This window comes from Anabrus simplex, chromosome 2, assembly GCF_040414725.1.
Source record: "Anabrus simplex isolate iqAnaSimp1 chromosome 2, ASM4041472v1, whole genome shotgun sequence".
Lineage (NCBI taxonomy): Eukaryota > Metazoa > Arthropoda > Insecta > Orthoptera > Tettigoniidae > Anabrus > Anabrus simplex.
The window spans coordinates 1065008615-1065029607 of NC_090266.1; positions in this window are offsets into that span (position 1 = coordinate 1065008615).

Sequence of the window (20993 nt, forward strand, 5' to 3'; positions counted from 1 at the left end):
TTTCAGCTTTCACCAGAAGACGCAAGATTCCTAGCAGTCCTGAAATACTTTGGAAGAATGGAATTTCAGCATTACGACGGAGTCTGTGTTTGTCCTAAGTCCTCGCCTGCTGCAGCCATGTATCATTAAAATGTGAGGCATAATTCAGCCCGGGAGAGAATAACATCGGAGATGGAGTTTGGTTAAATATTCACTGATCATCAACCGAGTCCAGAAGCCAAGTCTACTACAGCTAAGATTTTAAATTATACTTTTCTCTGTTTTCTGTTGTAATAATTATGTAGACGTAGTCCTTGCTTGAATATTTGAGATTATTTCTAATAGTCTTTGTAGTTAGGAATTTCACTCTTCTTTCACTGGTGTTGGTAGATTTGATGTGTGTGGGAGTGTAATTGGGACCTATAATTTGTTCTATGTGAGTGAGTGCTTCGTGACATGTTCTCACTGTCCCATGATAAGTCTAGGGAAGTGTTAAAAATATTTGACCCACGCGATAATAATTATTAATTTATAAATTAATGATGGAATGATTTTGGAATTATTTGGGACAGAATATCGACGTGTTCTGTGAATTTAGGATTTTTCCTTGATGTTTTGTGGTTTACCATAGATCCGAAATAGAATAGAGTCATCTATGATTTCATTAAACCATAGCCTGCGATGACGCGACCGCGCGCGTATAATAATAATAATAATAATAATAATAATAATAATAATAATAATAATAATAATAATAATAATAATAATAAGTGACATTATTACGGTCTAATAGAATGTTTAAAGGTCATGAGTGTAATTATTGCTGTGCTTATAAGTGATTAATGTGTGCTATATTGAGGTAGATGTTGGCCTGGAATATTGGTCGTGGCTTGAATGTCCACAAATTTTGCATTTACTGTTATTGGTATTTTTCGAGACTTGTAAATGGATCTTAAGATAGGATTTTATTTGTGTGTCCATTACATGAGTCAGTTAAGGAAGAGAGTGTGTTTTTGAACATAATTTCTTCTTATGCAGCACATGTTGATCAATAATTTGTGATAATAAGGGATTAAAAATAACGTAGTCGTGACTCATAGACCGTATGCGCGAATGTTTATTTATCTGTGACTGTAGGCAGTTCTATGGAATTTTTAGTGACGATTTCTACTGTAAAATTATCCTGGAACATCGTTGAGGAATTTATTTCATTGGAAAAGTGATAATCCTGTCATAATCACACGTCAGACGATCGTAATGGTAGCCCTTGTCTGATATGGTCATCGAGAGAAGCTCTCATATTTCAAATAAAATTTTAAAATAAAAATAAAGAGATAGGATTCGATAAATTTGTTTAATAATATTACCGTGGACCAAAGCTTGAATGTGAGATGGATGAATGACTGATTTTACTTGTAATTGTGATTTCCATGGTTATATTTCGTCAGGATATGTGTACGCTGAGCGCGTAAAGCCTCGATTTTTTTTGTTGCTTTGTGGCGAGCATATTTGGCTCAATTATGAATCTTTAAGTGATTTTATGACGGAATAAGATAGATTAGGATCTTTGCTTCGAGGGAAAATACTTAAGCAAGGATCGCGTCAATGAACTAAGCTCACAAAATGTAATATGTTTAACGCTACAATGCGAGAAATTTAAGTCTTTATTGTGAGTTGTGCACAACACTAGGACAATTGACATAAAAATAAGAATTAAATGAGTTGGATATTGGATTTCAAAATAATTTTATTATATAATTTGAAGCTTAAATAATTAATTGAAATAATATTTAATTAATAGAAATGAGTTATTGGATTTTTCGTGTGAGGTAGAATTTTGACTCACAGTAAAATGAATCGCAGAGATTTGTTAATTTAAATGATAACTTAAAAGAAAGATATAATTCAGAATTTTGATAGTTTGAGATAGGATTTTCTCAAATAATAATTTATTTAATTTCTTAGGACGATTTACTAAGACTTAATTTCGTATTTTTACAGAATGAAATATAATGGAGAACTGTGGGGAATTTCCAGCAGGGAAGAGATAAATAATTTATTTCAAGATTTTGGAAAATATTTATTGAATCTGGAAAGTGCTAATATTTTATTTAATAAATGTTAAAACCCATTTCTTTTTAGTGTTTTCATTTGTCGTCAGTCCTTAGATTGTCCCTGCCCTCTATAATTTAGCGTCGCCTGTAAGCGAACGTTCCGCCTCTGGGAACTTTTGCTTACCGGCTGAGCTGCCCGGCAAAACGGGGGCAGTATGAACACCGATTGTTTTCATTCCTTTGGCCATTCAGAAGTTTTCGGATTAGTTGACACAATGTTGTCAGTACTGACGGTAGTACTGGCTTCAATACGTTTGCAGGAATTCTATCAGTGTGTGGTGCTTTGAGACTGGCTAGTTGTTTCATTGCCCATATTACATCTTCAGGGATATCAGATTCCAGTTACTCATTTCATTCAGTCTGCTGATCAGGTAGACCACTATTATACCGATATGCTGTATATTCCGTCCAGTGGTTCTTGACCAGTATTTCCTCGTATAGTTATGCTGCGAGCAACAAATAGATTTCTAATCCTGACATGAGCATACAGTTGTCTACTGAAGCCTTTCACATTTTCTTCTTCTATTGCCAAACACGGTTGGTTCCATCACTTTCCTTTTTCTCTTCTGGCCTCTCTCTCAAATACTACATTTAGTCGTTTGAACTCTTCTGTGTTTCCTGCAGCTTTGGCCTTTCTTCTGCGATGTTGATCATCGCTTCAGAAAGCCATTTGGCTGACCTGGAAGGTTTCTTCTATGGGATACAACATGAGGCTGCTCAGTAATGAATATCTTGATTTCTTTCCATGGTTCATCTTGTTGCCTCCCTTCATTCAAAAATAAAAACTTCTTTGTACTTCAGCTGCATAGGCAGAGCTGATTTTGTCTAAATCAAATTTCTTTGCTGTTTGTACAGACACTTTGAGAGGCTTATCCACAACAGAATTCGCATTACCATTTTCACTCATTCCTGTGGATTAGGCAGACTTTAGATCTAACTGTAGCTGTTGCGATCAAGTGCTTTCACTACCATCTTACATTAAGACTAGATTACAGAAAAAGCTTAAAACAACTGGTGTCCCCTTTTTCTTTGTTTTTCTCCACTGCCTTTGATACTGTGCGAAGAGAAGGTGTGATCTATAAATTATTCAGAGCCATACAATGTAGAATGATTGCACAGCTTATTAACAACATTCTCAGTGTTCTCCCCAGGACCTTTCTAATGGGCACACCGCCCATATATTTTCACTGACTGCCCGGCTATAGTAACCTAGTTATGTGCTAGTTACATAATATTTCAAGCTTTACGTTGCACTGACACAGATAGGACTTATGGCGATGACAGGATAGAAAAGTGCTAGGAGCGGAAGGAAGCGGCCGTGGCCTTAAGGTACAGACCAGCATTTACCTGGTATGAAAATTGGAAACCACAGAAAACCATCTTCAGGGCTGCCAACTGTGTGGTTCAAACCCACTGTCTCTCAAATGCAAAGCTCACAGCTGCACGCTCCTAACCGCATGGCCAATTCACTCATTTTACGTAATATTAATACATATTTGAGTCATTGTGTGTTCCAAATTAAAATGTAAATACTGCAAACTATATAAATGAAGAATCTTCATTATTGTCAGCATAATTGCGCGAGTTACTTCGGAGTTTCAATCTTCAGCTCATCACGTAGTGTCATGCGCGAGTGCTGTCTGCAATAGCGTGGAATCGCATGTGAACACTCGATTCCGCAGGGCATAACAAACTCGTCTGATTCTCCACAGCAACCGAGTGATTACGAATGAGCAGTAGAACACTAGAAGTTCAAAGTACTGTGTTATGTCTTCTTCATGATAACACTAAAATAGTTCATTTTTGCTGTTAATGTTTAGCTGTCTGATATTATTGTTAATGGTGTGAGGGGAATAATTTTAAATTGTATCATATTTATGTTTTACGTAATATTCCCCGCCCGGCTCTTCATTTCTGCCACCCAAATGATAAACATTTCTGGGGAGAACACTGATGCTAAGTGACAAGAATTTCTAGGTCTCTTTAGGGGAATGAAAGAGCACAGTGAGAAAACTTAACAATAGCTTATCCCAGTTATTGAATGTGTTGCCAGTATTGTTGAATCTGTTCATCTCTGACCTTCTTGAGATAATTGCCAAAAAATTCTGCTATGTTGATGAAATGGCTCTGGCCACACAATACAAGGAAGAAATTTTAACAAAGGACCTGTCCGTCTTCGCAAACTATTTCAGGTAATGGAGACCGGGGCCCAGTGCAGCCAAGGCAGAGTTCTCTTGCTTCCTTTTGAATAACTGCTTGGCAAACACAAAACTGAACATTGAATTCTCCAGTCGAGTACTTAACAAAATAGGTTTCCAGAATATCTTGAGTGACTCAGACAGTTCAGACACTGGCCTTCTGACCCCAACTTGGCAGGTTCGATCCTGGCTCAGTCCAGTGGTATTTGAAGGTGCTCAAATACATCAATTTACTGGCACATGAAAGAACTCCTGTGGGACAAAATTCTGGCACCTCAGCATATCCGAAAACCTTCCAAAACTAGCTGGTGGACGTAAAAACAATAACATTCATTATTAATATCTTGTCATTACCTTAGACTGTGTTTTTTCATTCAGCCATCTCTTGAACTTGTCAAAAAAACTGAAAACTTGAAACAGTTTCATTCTGAAGCTGTGTGGTATTACCTCGGTCCTGTACTTTTCAGCTTTAGCTCTGGTTTTCTCTGCTACTGAGTATTATGCTTCTGTGTCTAACAACCCTTGTATGAAGTATGTTGACCCACAAATACCAGCATGCTGCTTCTATCTGGCATCATCAGATCTACTCCAACTTACTGACTCATACTGTTCTGGAATAATGCCACCTGATCAATGAAGATGTAATGCTCTTGTCAGAGTATATCTGCTGTAATCCTCTACTACCTGTCCTAGATGACATACCCACTCTCAGCCTCCAAAGACTGCAGTTCCAGAATTTGCCCCTTCATGATGCTTCTGTGAAGACTCAACCAACTTCAGTGCTGAGGAGAAGTGGAGGGACCGCTGGAAGAGCTATACAGATATGCCACTGTACATAACCTTAATTTAAGAGCAAATTATTAGCGGAACACAACTGCCACACACAACGTTGACAGACTGAACAGGATCAAGACAGGTCATGGAAGGTGCAGGGATTTCATCTACAAATGAAATATTGTGATCGTCTCCTGAATGTTATTGTGGAGTCCAGCGGCGGCTCATGAAAACATCGTCCTACGTGCTACAGAAAACGCTAAATACGCTGTTTTCAATCTGCAGTGCAAATAGGATCTTGGAAATATAGATCCTCACTAAGAACACTAGTTTAATTTCACTTGATATACACTGCAGTGGATAAATAATTGGATAAATCTCCATATGAGCTTTAACACTAACATAGTGATAGAAAAACACGCACCAACAATATAACCGCGAGATCAAACACCGCACAAAGCAACTGAAAGTGCTGCCAACTGAATCATTGAGACCTCCTCTATTACAATTTACATTCTAATGCGGGATTCTTTGACTCACGTACGAATTCCTTATTTTTGACACAAAAGGAAGATGGATATTGGTTGGTTACCTTAATAACAATGTTATGTTTGCGATAGATTGCCCCCAGTTTTGCTGTACATTTGAGCCCAGACGATGCTGCTTTCTAGTGGCAGGATCGCTTATCACATTCAACATCAGGGTAGCAGGAAGCATCGAGCACTTCTACCCCCTTGCGGGAGGACAAGTAACTATAGACGGGATCAGTGAAAGTTGATCCCGGTTGATGGTATACTCTACCGGCTACGGGGAGTGTTGCAAGCTTGGCTGCGCCTGCATATTGCTTCCTCCAGGCTACAGGCCAGAGCTCATTTCACATGAGCACGAGAGGAGTTCCTCGGGAGAACAGAGCTAGGTGTTCATCAGATCTCGTCCTGATTTTCACAAAACACAAATTCATACCGTACTCAAAACAAAGAAAAGGCACTAGGATAATTGTACTGATAATAATTAATTCCTTACAGTTCCAAGCTACGTGCTGGAGCCCGGTAGCACGTATTGACCAGCCGCCACTGGTGGAGTCCCTCCTTAGACCGTTCCCCACATAGTAAGAGTGTCAGCTTCGAGCTTATCCAGGTTGCTGGGAAGATTTCCTACCAATAGAAGAAGCACTAACCTGGATTAAGAAGCTGGATATTCAACTACAGTATAACCCTGCCAGTCCAAACTAATTGGGACGGAAGTCTGTTCGGACTGGCAAAAATTCACATTAACAGGGTTCATTTACATTCTGTATAATTAGCCCTATATATGAAATCTGCAAGTTAATTGTACTTCTTTGTTGTAACATGTGTGACTCGAACTCCACTCTTTGAAAGCAAGCTCGTGATGGTCATTCACATGATCCCACACTTCGCTGCGTGACTCGTGGGTACTTTTATAACTGCAGCTACAGTATGAACACTCGCTCAGCTATTTAATTTTTGTTCATCTTCCTGGAACTAGGGTTTGAGCACTCGATGTGTTATCTTTGTTCTGAGTTCATTTGAGGTGCAGATACAAATCGCAAAACATCATGAGTGCCTTTAATGGATTTACTGTGCTGTATTTAGCTTAGTTGTGTTTTTAATCCAGTGAAATGGTTTTAATTTTTGCTGTTTGATTATAAATGGTAGGCAAGCAAAAACATAGTTCTTACTTATTAAAACACCTAAAGGCAGAAGTGGAACAAAATTAGCAGCCGAATTCAGTGTTGGAAAAGCAACGATAAGTGATTGGAATAAAAAAGAGCCAAGATAAAACCATTTTGACCGAGAGCATTATCGAGGAGTGCCATACATAAAAATGTTCAGAGTTTTACAACGTAAGACATTTTTGTATATTTTTTTATGATAAAGACAGAGAAATGCTCCACTGAGTGGTCCTGTAATCCAAGAAAAAGCACTCCAGCTCAGTAAGCTGATGAGTGGTTCCAAATTTGCTGCGAGTAATGGCTGGCCGGACCAATGGAAGAGTAAGCATGGGATACGACAGTTGTCTATCACTGCAGAAATATCAGCACATACCTCAGCAGCACAAGAATACATTACTGAATTTGTAGACATGGTTTCATTGCGAATTATTCACTCCAAGAAGTTCATAGTACAACTGTGATTAAACTGGATTGATGTTTCTAAGATGTTGCTGAATAAGTCTCCCAGAACAAATGGAGCTAGTGCTCTCAGTTTTAAGATGAGCAAGCAAAATATCAGTTTAGGCGTGCAGTATTGCAGCAATTATGGTTATTGGAAATAAAATCCAAGTGCATTCGAAAACATCAATAAGAATACGCTTCCTGTCTTTTACAGGAACCGAAATAAAGCATTGATGACTAGTGCATTATTCAATGAATGGAAGTCACTATCAAAGGTTTGATTTATTGGGTGGCTGAGGCATGGGATGTCTAAAAGCATTTGCTTAGAAGGTTGTGGAATAAGTTATGGCCAACTCTTATCAGACAGTAAAAGCCTGGACCAAGCAGAGGAGACCAAAACTGATATTTTACATCTCATGAAGCAAATCCTAGGCTGCGTAGAAGCAGAGGAAACAGGTGTGAATGAGTGGTTGTCTGCTGAAGCAGATCTAGTTTTGACTGATTAGGAAATTGTTTCCCTAGTAAATCAGTAAAATGAAGCAAATCCTACCTCATTACATGGAATTAGTCTATTGCAGCAAAGGCATTTGACACATTCCTGCAGTACAGAAGAGCAGCATCCCAACACTACAGTGGCGGACATAGCGTTCATGCAAGATGCATCGGCAGAAAGTAACTGAATTTTTTAAAATGTATTTTATCGTTTTCACTGTTAAATTTTTTCATCTGTACCTTAAGTAATTACATATTATTTTTACAATACATTTGATCTAACATGTAATACAAGGCCACTTTAATCTGAAATTTCTTTGATCTTTTCCTTACACAAATTTTTGGGTTTGCATTTTCCAGGTTTTTGGACTGGCAGGTTTCAAATTAGTGGGACTCCACTGTATATCACTCAAATGCCTTATGTGTTATTGTGTGTACAGTGTACATAATGTCCTCATCATGTGCTAAATAATAAATAAGCAGATTACTGATAAAAACCATGGACTTCAAACAGTAATGTTATCACTTTACATGAAGACACCTTCAGCTGCCTGAGCTAATTATTTCACTACACTTTGGAGCAAACAGCGAGGATGAACCAGCACTTTGAATGTGTTTCTTGTGCATTTGAAATTTGATCATGTGTTTTAAAATACAAAGCACATAGCAGCAAAGGAAGATGATTATTAATGCATGAGTTAGGAAAAAATCTGTAGTTGTTCAGTACTTCATAGGCTATATTAATTTTATCTTTACTAAATCAGATGTATGTCCCAATATGATGGGCCAAACACACTCCCACAGTGTAAGTCCTATATTTTTTTTTAATACTTTGTACTTTTCCAGAAGGTGTTCATTAAATACCCATTAAAGGACATTGTATTGATATTTTATTTAAATGGATACAATAAATAAATTCTTTCACATCCAAATCACATTGGCAATTAACAAAATCCCACAATACAGTCCTTTACCAAATATAACTAAGGTAATCTTGTACTAAGCAGAGAGATGGCGGGAAAGAAACAGTGTCCAACTCGCTGAATATAATTTCAAGAACTAGATTGAATGAACAAACAGCACTGCAATATTTTGTTAAAAAAAAGAACAATGTACTAGTTTCAACATTTTCCTTTAATAAGGTAAAAGCGACATTGTGCCATTTAAATAAAAATCTGCCTAGGTGCTTTTCTTTCTTCATGGTTCAAAAAAGAGTATGTATGATAGTCCTCCTTTTAATATAAGTGAGCATAGTACTGCCAGGCAGTAAAGATGGTATAGTTTGAGCTTATTACTACAGTACAGTACTTATTCTGACTTTTTGTAGTAGTGTAACCTGTGTCCTTCAACCTTGATGGTGTTGCTATATTTAGTTTTGTCTATAAACATCTTCAAGAACAGAGATTTTGGTTGATATCAGCAGTAGAGAGCAATTTATACAAGTATACCACCAATGCACATGGTAAATAAAGTACAGATTTGAAAATGTGACACACTCTTGGAATTCAGACTTGTGAAGTTCGGCACCTCATCCGACAGTCTGCAAGGGTAACGATAGAGACACCAAGTAAGCTTGATTTTAGTTCACATCCAGCTAAGTAAATGTAATGCCCGTTTGTGAAAAAAAAAATTAACAACTTATTGATTTAGAAGCTAGAACATCACACCTAAATTAACACTACATATGAAAAAATAGTGATGACATGGACCAAATGTTTGTGGACAACTTTCATACAATTCTCAAAAAAAAAAAAAAAGTAGATTCTCAATCTTCTACAAGTGAATTGCAGTGGTCAAGAAAAATGTTTTATAAAAATCAATTAAGAGTTCTTAACACCAAGACTTACTATTCATTGGCTGCTGTCAGTACCGAGTGATGTCCAAAAAACTTAAACGTGTAATTTCAACGATACAGCAGAAGCTGAAGATAGTGCACAAACTTGAAAACGAGCATTTTGCACAGCACCTGATTTTGACTCTCACCATGGGTAAAACAATAACCCAGCATGTCCATAAAAACGAAGATGAAGCAATAAGTTTTACAAGCAGCTCAGACTCATCCAGGGGTTTGTCAAAGCGGAAAATGATTTAAATGTTTACCTACGTAGAACTGGATTAAACTATGTGGAATAGTTTCAGTCGAAGGAAGCATGCAAGAATCTGGCATAATATGCACCAAAAGGCCCATTTTGTTTTTCAAAGTCTTGGAGATTGAAGGTGGATTTATTACTTTGTGTGGTTGGCTAATGAGATTTAAACAACCATTAGGTACTCTGTATTAAAATAATGTAAATTAACTCTGTGGTATTTTAAGGTAGAGAATTGCTTTGTCAGTTTCACCACATTTTTGGATTATCCGTGTTTTTTCTACCCCCAGTTATTGAAACAGCTATTAAAAATTTTGTGGGTGCATCTTTCAACATACGTCAAGTCTCGAATACTTTTAGGGCCTGTACTATGACTTAGATAAATAGCCAGATATGTACGCTGCAGTTTTACAGACTAGGAGTTAAAAATCTGTTGGTAGTATGCAAGGAAATATTTAACTATGGCATTGTTATGTGGAAGACGTAACATTTTTCTTGCATTGGCAATAAGGTTTGATGGTATATCTGTTCCCAGGTGTTCTCGTTTGTTTAGCGCTTATTTCTTTCCAGATTGCATTACTAGAGTCCAATATTAGACTCTTATCCGACTATGAAGTGGAAGTTTCGGGCAAGAAATTTTAAAAATAATTAAATATATAATGAAACACACAAATTGTTGTAGAAAATAAAAGGGTTGAAAATGATACATAGACACAAAAGGTAAGATTCAGGTCATTTATCTTATCAAAAAATTCCTACCCATGTCATTTATTTTTAATTTTTATATTATTATTTTTATTTTTTATTTTTTTAAAAAAAATTCTCTAATACTAATTACAAAGATGCGCATTGCGGCGTAATCAACGCCACCAATTTTGTTAAGATGTAAAATAAACTGGGAAACCTAGTAGGCAGCATGCATGCGGTGGAAGATCAGTAATTTTATTATTAGTTATTCAATTTATTGTTGCTAATTTAATGTTACTGTATTTTTTCAAGACAATGTTAGAATAGTGCTGGCATGCATTTATCTCGTTTTAGTAGTAAGCAAGCAGTAACTTAGTAGCAAGTTGTTATGAAGTCAAAGAAATATAACCTAAATGTCCTCATTCAACAGATGAATCACCATGAATGTCTTATACCTTACTCCATATGAGCGCTGCGGAGAGGTTTGGAATAGAACCCAAGTTTTTTGCACACACTGAGGTGATTAGGAAATGTATTTCACCACCTCTAGTACCTGCCGACTAACATTTAGAAGGTAAAACAATATTCATCTAATGGGACTTGAACCGACAAATAACGGTGTGGCAGCATCAAGCGATGAGTCTGTAATGACTATGGTTACCAACGAAGCTTGTCATTACATTGCTTGGGTGCAACTCTTATAGTTAGTGGCAACAGCTTGTTAGCTCGGAAATCCTTTAAAAGCTTTGTGATAGCTGGACAAGAAGCGTGAAATATTTTTTAATATATAAATAGATTACATTATAACAATTTATTTTTCGTTTACCATCATGCAGATGCAGATTTATCACAATGTGCAGTCATCTTGATTCTTACAGCAGCGTCCCCAAAAGGAGCAAAGTCCCAGATAAGAGCATTAAGTGCCTCTCCAACTTTGGCATAGCTAAACGAGAAAATTCTCCCAGACTGCACATAAACTAAAGTCATAGTACGCATTTTCAACTGAACTTGTACATAAATGTGCAAACTGATGCATAAATTTAAACTGCACTTTTATCTGGCTGTCGTAGTACAGGTGCTTAATGTGCATAATTAAACTCCGCCTTACATGTGTGTGCAGTTTTGTGGAAAGCCATTAGTCCATTTACCTACAGTTAAAAACTGTCAGGTTATCAGCCAAGAGGTTGGCTGGATCCTCAAATAGCACCACCAGAGGTTATGTGAAATTGCAAAAACTGATGGCAGCACTAAAATGAGGCATACTAAGCAAGATGAAGGGAGTAAAAGTACTGCATCCGCCAAAAACTGGTACCAGGCAGAGTTAAATTGTAAGAACTTGTGTGCACACAACACTAGGTTGGCTACTTTCAAATTTTCCTCTTAGTAATTTTGTTAATAGTATTCCAAGTTTGATATTATCACAATGTACTGTATATTTCCCAAGGTGGAATTGAACTGAAAATGTTCGATATTTCAGATTTAGCACCATCTCCATACAAGCCATGAAGGCTGTAGGAGTGGATAGGTAAAGACTTCCACCGTCTCTAACCTCAGCACTAAGTGGTATAGAGTGGTTTGTTTGCCCAGCCGCCTTTGCTCCCAGGAATTAACTTGCTAGTCATTTTTGGAGTAGGCTGAATGAACCTTGGAACAATGTGCCGCTCCAGAAGAGGAAGTCTTGTTTCCTAAATTGTTCAACTTCCTGATGGGAAATCGAGCCCACATCTTTCCAGGTGAACCGAGCACACCTTTACTGCCTCGGCTAGGTAGCCCTTTCAGATTTAGCATGGATAGTACTACTACTTATGTATAGCTTACAATCTCCCCACCTCTCTTTTTTCTTTTTTTGTTACGGGTTTCATCATATTCCCTGTTTGTGGGAGATATATATAGCGACACAAAAATATAGCATTTACTGTAGGGTTAAGGAATAGGTACTTATCACTGCTGCCTCAGCCCTGTAAGGATCTATGGGATTTCAGGAGAATTAATGTTTTCACTCCTGTTCTCTAGTGTCATGGTTGCTTAAATTTATGTTGCTTGGAAACATTATACAAATATACACAGAATAACCATGTACTTCCAAGTTTTAGCTGTAAGTCAAAAAACTTTAAATATACATTCTTGGACTGGCCATATGCATTTTTCATGTCTCAATTATATTAGTTTGGTTTTCAGCTTAGCCAAGTTATTACTTCATAGCTTTAGCAAGAAGGAAAAGCCTTTATGGTAACAGGATTTGACTATGCACATTGAAAACACAAGGAACCATGCCAATCAAAACTTCATTGGAAATTCTGTGGTTGTGTTCCATCTCTCCTTATTTAATGAGCTCTAGGTTTGCCTGACTATCAATAGACGAGTAGATGAAACAGATCAGTCCTTTGAAATGGGATCACAGCCATGAGATCCAGCATGTAATAGCTTACACCAGAGCAGATTATGAAATGCTAGAAGTGTTTGACATATTTTTGAGAACATGTGATAGCTGAGTGACATCATCACTAGTTTCTCACCAAGGAGTACACTGTTCATAGTAATAGCCACCACTCCTGTAGTCTGGATTCCACGTGAAATTGGACGTTCTGTGGCTATGATCATATCAACTTCTTTGACTTTTAGGCCTTCTTAGTTTAGCCTTACAACTGCCGTCCATTCCTTCTTATTGAGAGTGACAATATTAACTACATAAGCTTGCTTACAGTATATATTTTTGACAAGCGATTCTCACTATAATTCTGAAACCTAATAGAATTCCCTCCATACTCAGTAATGTCTTTCTTTTATATGTTTGTTCGTTCATTCTTTCAGTCTTTCTTTGATCTGTTTAAATCCCAATGACCTAACTCCCTGCCTCAGATAACTAAATGCCTGTTTGAACAAAAACATCCATCCCTCATGAATAATAATTCTAATATCACACACAGCCCTGTCACTGAGGGACTGTCGCAAAGGATACTGGAAAGATTATATTGTCACTAGTTTGTCCTTTATGTTGCTTGGAAACATTATACAAATATACACAGAATAACCATTACTTACAAATTTTAGCTGTAAATCAAAAAACCTTAAATATACATTCTTGGACTGGCCATACGGTATGCATTTTTCATGTCTCAATTGTATTAGTTTGGTTTTCAGCCTAGCCAAGTTATTACTTTCCATTTCTTTTTCCTGTAGACATCTGTAGTATATTTCTTCACCTTGCTAGCACAGCAAACGAGTGGTTCTAGAAGAAGTAGCATTACTATTCATGTGCATCATAATAGTCCTGTTATACGCATCCTGTGTAGGTAACTATGGGTGTTTCTTCACCAATGTGCTTGGTGTTGGATTACTGCGGGCTGCAGTAACTTTTATACAGTTCAGTCTTATGGACAAAAGCCCACACAACTACTTAAAAAAGATGATTTATTATGCTCCATTTTATTGTATTGCTTGATTTTGTTCTTTGTACTCATAACACTGAGTAGCATTTTGTTTAAGTCTGTAAGATAAATATGAATGTTATTTTAATTTATAAATATATCAAGAGAATGACAAATTGAATTGAGTCATGGAATTGATATGTAATACCAGGTGATTCATCCTCCAATACTTCAGAAATTCTGCCACTGTGCATTTTATGTTGTGTATTTTGTGTTCAGGTGGTCTTTTGAAGTACTGACCAGGTGAAGTTTATATGTGACGGCAAGGAATTCTAGAATTCCTAAGGAACCCAATATTTTTTACTGAAGTTTCTACATGAGGTCACTTCTCTGATCAAGTATAGTTAGTCTAACTGTCGTCAATGAAAACCTACAAAATTTCATGTGACTTAAAACAAATAGCAAAAGTAAAGTGTCTGTTATCTGGAAGGCTTTGGGTTTAATTCCTGAATATGACAGATTTGGTTTTGGGAAATTGTTATTGATGCGTAAAGGAGCCAGCATGCTCACCATGTGACACACAGTTCTACTTAAGAAATGGCAGCCATCTGTTCAGGGAAATCTCAAGGGTGCTTTTGTCTCAGGAGTTCGTTTGGTGCGCCTAATTAGCCGTGTTAAATATACCTTTGTCCTATGGTTAAGGCTTAAGAGAGGATCATGAGTCATAACTTCTATAATATTAATGAATATATACTTCACATTTCAGTCAAAAATTAGGGAGTACAACATCTAGGATGTTCATCTATATTAATAAGGAAACATTAATGTGCTTTGTCAGCCAAAATACAAATTTGATGAATCACCTGATATATAAGGACAATGTATTACTTTTTTTTAGTTTAATGGTCATTTGTAACAGTGTTGACAATGTGGTATTTTTAATTAGGTTTTAATCTGTGTGTTGATGGGCTTTTAATCTTGTCATTTACTCAGTACATTTTGAGTCAGTAATTTTACATTTATTTCTGTTTAAATGCGTCACGCATCTTAATATTTATCCATAATATACAGTGGCATCAGAAATGAAGACCTATTGAGACCTGAATATGTATTGTAACGTCAACTGAATGTCAGTTTACTTTGGAAATGAACATATTTCCTTGGGATCTTGGTAGTGTTAGTTTCATTTTGTGGTGAGTAATTACAGTGCTTTCTTCCTTTTAACAATATGTATAAGGGTGTATTTTTAATTCAACCAAAATTTATGAAAATATCGCCAGAAACAGAAGTACATTTCTTACCCCAGAATCTCTCTTTTTACTTGCGCTCTCCACTGTTGCTCCCTATTCCCTCAAATGGTTAGCATTTGGATTTGGCTTATCCCCCACCATGTCTACCCACATGAACACATAAGGAGAAATGAGGTAATTCTGATTCCTGTTTATTTTGCTAAGTTGTAAAGCATGAAGTTCAAGAAGAAAACATCAGGTGCTTTGTAATTCCCACACCAAGCTCGATAACTGCAGTCACTTAATTGCGGCCAGTATCCCGTATTCGGGAGACAGTAGGTTCGAACCCCACCGTCGGCAGCCCTGAAGATGGTTTTCCGTGGTTTCCCATTTTCACACCAGGCAAATGCTGGGGCTGTACCTTAATTAAGGCCACAGCTGCTTCCTTCCCACTCCTAAAACCATTCCTGTTCCATCGTCGCCATAAGAGCTATCTGTGTCAGTGTGACATAAAGCAACTAGCATTCCATTGTAATTCCCAGAATTTGTAAGGCATGGGTTATTTCAGTGTTGTAAATGCTAGCCTCACAATTTGGATAATTGTTGATGTATGCTGAAATACGTAGAACAATGATGCCTAAGCAAATTATTTTAAGTTGAAGATTGGTTGATTAACTGGAAGGTCATTCTTTATAACAAACTATAGTGACCCTCTCAGGCTTTGCACAGGAACAATTTTTAATTTATGGTCATAGGCCTTAAAAGATTTCCTTGTGAACAAAGTTAGTAGTTTTACCTCCTGATCCATATACAGTGCTAGGAATAATAACTCACTTCTAACGTTTTGTCTGAAATGTGAAGCATATATTCATATCATAGAAGTTATGGCTCATAACACCTTACATGGTGCGTTATAGCTATTGCATGGAAGTTTGCAGGATGAATCCACACTAACAGTATGGGTTATTTTGATATACACTCTGTAAAGTTACATGAAGACATGTAATACATGCTACCCAATGCCTCAGGGTTAATGTTAGGCTGAGCTGGACACACAGAAAGAGAAAATGCCTGTCTTTGTCCAACATGTTTCCGTAGCTCGGGCATCTGGAGGGTAAGACTTTCACTCGAAAGACACATGTTTGAAACCCAGTTCATCTTTTAATAATTCTTGTATGGTACTGTTACGGGCAATGTGGTTGCTGTGTTACGTCTGCCTTTATGTCACACTGAATCAGATAGATCCTATGGCAACAATGGGTAGGACAGGGTTAGAAGTGGGAAGGAAGCAGTGATGGCTTATTAAGGTACAGGCCCAGCATTTACCTGGTGTGAAAATGGGAAACAACAGAAAAAACATATTCAGGTCTGTACTTGGAAGTACACCTCTACACCGCACATTTAAATCTTGCGCCTTAAAGAACTCCTCTACAGGAGAAACAGTGAACATGAAACTGGACCAACTTATAAATTTTTTTTAAGGTGGCACCACTAAAATTTTGTTATTGTTAAGTTTCCAGTACTGTGTGAATTTCAACTCGTTTTTGTTTTCCATTCATCAAGAAGTTGGGACATTCTCTCATAGGTGTCACTGCTAGAAAACTATGATCATGCACCCTGGTGTGAAGTGAAAGAACCTTTTTGAAGAAATTTTGTATTCATAAGGTTTTTTTTTACTAAATTTCGTTCATTCATCTTTGGGTTGGCAATATTTATATTTTCTTTCCGCCAGTTTTGAATTTAGCCAATCAAGAATTTCTGTAATTTATTTTCAACCAATCCCGTATTTCTTCTTCGATATTGTGTGTAAACTTGTCATCCACCAATAAAATTGTGAGGGTGTGGCTGTTTTATTCGTGAAATGTCTATAACTTTCCCCGAGGGTTTATTAACTGCAGATTTTCCCGTCTCTTGGCCATTTGATCGTCATCTGACTAAGTGTGTGTATCGAGCAGGGGGCGGGAGGCGCCTCTTTCATCAGGTTGCAGTTCTCCGACAAGGTATGGCCACTTGACATCTTCAGTTTTGCTAGCTCCACAGTTTAACCCGAGGGAAAGGTTCGAAACTTTACCTATGTAACCAACTTCCTTAAAATGTAATTCTCCTGTCGGTTCATGTAAAACTTCATAAATCTTTAACTGTAAACCGGGGATAGAGAGTGATATACCCTCTCGAGCTCCCCTTCATCTTGGTTTGAGGTACCGCATTTGTTTCTGCAATGTATTGAAGTTATCTCCATTCGCGCTACCTCATTAGTTTGGGATTAGTCCCTGTTTCGTTGGCTGTGTGCCCTATAGGTCTGTAAATTTTTTGGGGAGCTCAATCTTTGACTCCATTCCAGTTGTACTCGGGCCGTTTATTGAACCTGTTCTTTTTCACTAAGGCCCCGTAGGTTGGGTACTAGATACCTCTGTGTAATTAGATGGCTATTTGTAAATAGTGCCTTGTAAGGCCAGTGATTATTAGATTTTCGCATTGTGTCGCCTGGAATAGGCTTGTGAACTAAGAGCGCGTGAGCTCTTTTTCAAGTGTTGTAAAATTGCCTCTGGGAGGCCTGACATTGCAATTTTGGGAGCAAGTGCTCCAGGTATTAGGGGATTTCTGCTCTTTGGGTAAATGTATATTCTTTGTAAAATCGAGCTGGGTACCCAAAAATTGTAAAACTAGGGGCTTGTAGCCCAAGAATGTTTAAGTTCGGAAATCTTGGATCTTTCTAAGTCTTGTTTGTAATTTGCTATGTCATTGTTATTTCACTAAGTGAAAAGTTGTTAAAGTTTTGTTGTTTTTCAAAAAATATAACCTTTTGCTAAAATTTTAAATTCACTTTGACTTTGTAGTTAGACCCATTCATTCCTGCACCTTCCTTCACCTCTGCTGGTCCACGGGCAACCCCATAACAAGTGGTAGCAGAGCGTGGATGAATGGGTCTCTATTAAGCCCCCTTTGACGGCTAAACATAAGATTCGATTTGTACTCTAACAATTTTCTCAGTGGCTGGAATTTTCCTTTCCTATTTTCTAAATTTGTAAACTTTTTGTCATCATGTCCGACCCTCGCGAAGTCCTTCATCCCGGCTACTTGCGCAAGGAGGAATTGATTTACGAATTAGCTATTAGAAATGTTCAATCTGGAGGCACGGTTGCGGTAGATTCAACCAAACTGAAAGAGTCATTAGAGTTACCAATTTGTATCCCTACCTTGGGAGAGAAGGACACTGATGAGGCTCTCTCCACTATCAGTGACAACACTACTGAGCTAGCATCTGTAGTTAGTTTTTTTGAAGTAAGTGATCCATCTCCCAATCAACTTAAACGAGTACAAGCTAGACTGTTTCACTTTTACAATAGAGTAAGGGACCTATTGTCTCTTAAACTAAAAGAGGACCATGCAAAGGAGGCTAGCAACTTTGTTGATAATCTCTCTGAAATGTCAAATAAAGTTCTTCAATTGTTGACTGGATCAGCTACTCCCAAAACCGACCAAGCCACTACCGTAAACATAACTAATGAGGAGGATTCTTCCAAAGGGGAGGAAAGTAGAAAATCTGTGCCTACTCAACAGACGTCTGCCCCATTAGGAAATGAGTCTGATTGGCGTACCTCAATTCCACCTTTCTTTTTAAATAACGCTGTCTCCGAAGCTTCTTCACCCCCTAGGCCGTTACCTGTTATGTCACCTGGCTTTAGTAGTTTGCCTCATCCTTTGGCTATGTTGCTTAGGGGAATTTCCAAATTTTCGATCAATTCTACTAGTGATGTCTTTTCATTTTTAAGATTTTTAGTTGAATTTCAAGATCACGCTCTAGTGTTTTCTCCATCCCCTTCTCAAATTCTTCAGATTATTTACCCTTACTCCATGGGAGTCCTCTCAGACAAGATAGTCAGAGTAATAGCTGAACAATCATCTATAGAAGACTTCCACGCCCATCTGCTAGCTAATTTCATTCCGGCTCAAGCTATGTCATCACTAATTCAAAGGTACTATTATAGAGTATAGCGACTGGATGAAAACTTGGCAGACTTCATCCAAGATATTAAGTTTTACACAAGGGTATTTGCTCTTCATTTCCCTGAAGACCAAATTGTGCAGACCATTGTGGAAGGCATTTCCCCACCCTATAGGTCATACTTGTGTTTTGCGTTGCGTCCGCAAACTTTTGCGGAGTTGGAGGCGATGGCTGTCTCAGCCGAAGGGGTTAGGTATGCCGACACCTTAAGAGTCGCTAAGGAGCCCCCTCCGTCTTTGAATAACTTTCGGCCTCCACCTCGCCGAACCTTCACGACCCGTAAATGTTATGCTTGTGGGTCGGCAGATCATCTGCGTAATAAGTGCCTCTTGATTAAATCCAGTGGGACAAAGAACGGAGCAGGGTCATCCTAAGGCTGTTTTAAATGTGGCCCGTTTTCTCATATCGCCAAGAATTGCCCTAAGTGTACGGCCACACTTGCGTGTTTTCCCGCAGCGTGACTGCGGGAAATCACACGCTAAAAATGGACATCACTGTCTTTAATGGGACTGGCCACACTTGCGGGAAGAAGACGCTGCGGAACAACGGACAAGGCGCGTCTTCAAGGTCACCCGCTCGAGAATGGGCCGGGGTCCATTTTCTTTGCGTGTTTCCCGCCCTCCCGCTCAGCAGTGCCTGGCCACACTTGCGGGAAGAAGACGCTGCGGTTTTATTGTGCTCTTGTTCGTGTTTAAAACTTAGGAGAATGTTATACAGTGTACTGATAATTTTGGAGGTACAAAGGTACCCATGCCTTAACGACACCTTAATGTCAATGCGAGTTTTTCTTCCTCAGGAATACATTCCCGCAGCCTTGTGTTTCTTTTGCTGATAGCATTTTTCAACATACAGAAAAGCAGTTCAAATGAGGTCACGGACATTCTGTAATACTCAAAAAAATTATCTTGGCTGTCTTTTAGTTTATTGTGTAGGAGCACAAATTGTCCATTTGGTGACCTGTCACTTAATACAGGATGGATCCGATGTTCTCTTTGACGCTGACGACAACGAAGAACAACCAAGCACATAACACAACAACGGAATTATTATTTAAAAATGGAATGCCTTCCATATGAAGAGCAATGGCAATGTTTTGCTACTCACAATATACAACCAAAACCAAACCCCATTGCACTACAGCCCTTGAAGTGCCTTGGCCTACCAAGCGACCGCTGCTCAGCCCGAAGGCCTGCAGATTACGAGGTGTCGTGTGGTCAGTACGACTCCTCTCGGCCGTTATTCTGGGCTTTCTAGACCGGGGCCGCTATCTCACCGTCAGATAGCTCCTCAATTCTAATCACGTAGGCTGACTGGACCTCGAACCAGCCCTCAGGTCCAGGTAAAAATTCCTGACGTGGCCGGGATTGTGGTGGTGGTGATTATTGTTTTAAGAGAAAGTACAACTAGGCAACCATCCTCTATGTAACACTAATCAGAGGGGGAAAATAGAAGGGATCCGACACTTCGAAAAATGAAGATATCGGCCAAAGGAAGACAAGGGCCACGAAGGGCGTGAAAATGAAAGACCCCCTAGCCCTCGCAATCCTAATAGCGTCGGGGTCGGAAAAGAATAAGAGTTGACCAAGAGAGGTCGGATAGGATAGATGAAAGTCAGGAGCCTGGCACAAGTAAGTGGAAGCAATGCCAGGACTCAGCTAAGGGCCCCGTGATCGCCAACCCACGATCCGAAGTTCAAACCCCCTGGGTCCCCTTTTGGTCGCCTCTTACGACAGGCAGGGGATACTGTGGGTGTTATTCTACCGCCTCCACCCACACGGGGGCCTGGCCGGGAATAGAACCCGGGGCCTCCAGGTAAGAGGCAGGCACGCTACTCCTGCACCACGGGGCCGGCATCACAATATACAACACATTAATATAATCACGCCGTGCAAACACGCAAGTGTGGCCACGTGTTGTCGTCAAGT